We start from the raw sequence: 3,034 nt of genomic DNA on the forward strand, positions 1-3,034 counted from the left end.
ACACCTACTCATGTTCCGTTGTATAAAATGGCTTAAGAATTATTCACTTTTATCAGCTCCCCAAGACCCAACAAAGGACCCTCACAGGCAGGGTTTATTGAAATAGTCCAGACAGCTGTCTAACCACACAGATCCTTATAAGTCCCTCTCCACTTACCTCTCCAAGAATGCCCAACAGATATTAGTTATGCCAATACAACAAGATCTATTATCAGTAGTAAGAAGTGCCAGAACTAAAAGAGTAGTAAAAAAGGACTTTGATTAAATTTGTTTTGACCATTAACAGATTTCTGGATAAATTGCTAGAAAGCACATACTTGTATTTTGAATCTTATTTTCCCTGTCTTTCATAATAATTTTGGAGATATATACCCACATAAATCGTCATTGGCATAATAGGAATTACACTTAAGATTTTAACAGCTACTTGAAGAAATAATAATTTATGCAATAATTAGGCTGCATCCATTTCATGAGCGAATTAACTTCTAAGAGTTAAATTGGTGTCTGATTACTTTTGCAATTTCTAGCCTTGCAGATCCCACCTACTCACTAAGTGGGAGTGAGCTCAGTCTACTTTCAATTTGTTCATACAAAAGTCCAGGGGATACTTGACTAACATGTTGTCCACATATACTGAGACAGTCTGATAAATATATTTTCTTTGAGAGTTCACTATGGTTTCTTGGGTTTAACCATGTATTAGTCTGTTCTCACACTGCTAATAAAGACACACCTGAAACCAGGTAATTTAAAAAGGAAAGAGATTTAATTGACTCACAGTTCCACATGGCTGGGGAGGCCTCACAATCCTGGCAGAAGGCGAATGAGGAGCAAAGTCGGGGTCTTACATGGTGCTAGGTAAGAGAGCATGTGCGGGGAACTCTCCCTTTTTAAAACCATCATATCTTGTGAGACTTATTCACTATCACGAGAACAGCACGGGAAACACCCGCCCCCATGACTCAATTACCTCCCACAGGATCACTCCCAAGACGTGAGAATTATGGGAGCTACAATTCAAGATGAGATTTGGGTGGGGACACAACCAAACCACTTTAGCATGCATAGTGACTATGCTTCCCCTCAGACTTGCAAAGTGAGAGAACTCTTACTGAAAGAAGGGACGCTTACCTTCAAAAGCACTAAGTGCCACTTTTTCTATTCTATTGCGTGTAACCTAACATTTCCCCTGTTGAACAAGTTTCTACAAATCAACTGGTAAACCTTCGAGAATGGGCAGGGACACAATGAAAACATCAGCCTTTTTTTCAACGAATTACCTTCCATTAAGAGAATGAGGTGAAGATAAGGAAAATATGAAAAGGGTTTTAAGAAAGTGTAATGTTCTAAGAAAATTCAGAGTGAAACTATCGGGCTGGAGCTGGAGTAACAAGATGGCGGCGTCGGCAGAGGGACAGGGGTCCTTCCGGGCTGGAGCCACTGGCAGTGGTGGCAATGGTGGCAATAGTATCCCTGCCCTAGCTCACTGCACCCCGTTTTCCAGCCTGCACATTGCTGAGACAGCAAGGCAGTGGCGCCGCCCAGAAACAAGTGACCCAGCCTTGTAACTGCAAGAACTCCTTTACAAACTGAGTCTGGCAACAAGAAACCTGACTGAGCAGCGGTGATCAGGTTCCCCCTCAGTTAATTCTGGGCCGCGAATATGAGGGAGACCTCCGTGTTCCATGTCCCGTTTCCTGCCACCTTCCACCGTGGAGGAGCCCCAGAGACCTCCGTCCTTCTCTCAGAGGCATCTGGGCTTGGCCTCAGCCTCCATCTTCATCTCTCAGGATGGCAAGCAGCAGCGGATCCAAGGCCAAATTTATTGTTTGAGGGAAACATAAACTAGTAAGGAAGATCCGGTCTGGCTCCTTCTGGGACCTTTATCTGGCCATCAACATCACCAATGGCCAGGAAATGGCAGTGAAGCTAGAATCTCAACAGACCAGGCATCCCCAGTTGCTGTAGGAAAGCAAACTCTGTAAGATTCTTCAAGGTAGGGTTGGCATCCCCCCCACACCGTGGTATGATCAGGAAAAAGACTGCAATGTACCAGTCATAGACTTTCTGGGACATAGCCTCGAAGACCGCTTCAATTTCTCTTCAAGAAGGTTGACAATGAAAACTGTACATATGTTAGCTGACCAGACTATCAATAAAATTGAGTATGTGCATACAAACAGTTTTATACACAGAGACATTAAAACAGATAACTCCCTAAAGGGATTGGGCATCACTGTAGTGAGTTATTCTTTATTGATTCTGGTTTAGTCAAAAAATACAACAACAGCAGGACAAGGCAACACATACTGTGCAGATAAGATAAAAACCTCACTAGCACTGCCTGATGTGCCAGCATCAATGCACATCTTGGTATTGAGCAGTTACAGAAATGACGTGGAATCCTTAGGCTGTTTTGATGTATTTTAATAGAACCAGCTTGCCATGGCAAGGACTCAGGTCTGCAACAAAGAAACCAAAATATGAAAAGATTAGTGAAAAGAGGATGCCCACTCCTGTTGAAGTTTTATGTAAGGGGTTTCCTGCAGAATTTGCCATGTGCTGTAATTGCGGCAAATTTCCTGCAGAATTTGCCAACAGTAATCGTGGGCTACACTTTGAGGAAGTCCTGGATGAGGTGTATCTCAGACAGCTATTCCGCATTCTTTTGAGGACCCTGAACCACCAAAATGACTAAACGTTTTATTGGACAATGTTAAAGCTGAAAGTAGCCCAGCAGACCACCTCTTCCAGTGGGCAGGGTTAGCAGGCCCAAACCCCCACAGGTTTCTAAGCATGAGCTGAGGAACAGAAGAAGCAGAGCAGATGATCGGAGCTGCATTTTTTGCTGCTAGAAATTTTATTTCATATGTACACTAGCCAACGGTAGTTGCAACCATTTACTTGGTGTTAGGAACTTAATTTCAGTATGAACTGACTCTGGGCAGCACTGGTAATGCTGTATCCTGAATTGCAGCTGCTGTAATGGTGAATATTAACTGAGATAGTGAAATATGGTGTCCGGTTTTCT

General features: G+C 43.1%; 1 pseudogene; it reads left to right on the forward strand.

Moving 5' to 3' along the window:
- The first annotated feature begins 1,794 nt into the window (after positions 1-1,794).
- On the forward strand, positions 1,795-2,797 carry LOC116269807 (annotated as a pseudogene).
- Positions 2,798-3,034: the final 237 nt, after the last annotated feature.

Source organism: Papio anubis, chromosome 12 (assembly GCF_008728515.1).
Source record: "Papio anubis isolate 15944 chromosome 12, Panubis1.0, whole genome shotgun sequence".
Taxonomy (NCBI): Eukaryota; Metazoa; Chordata; class Mammalia; order Primates; family Cercopithecidae; genus Papio; species Papio anubis.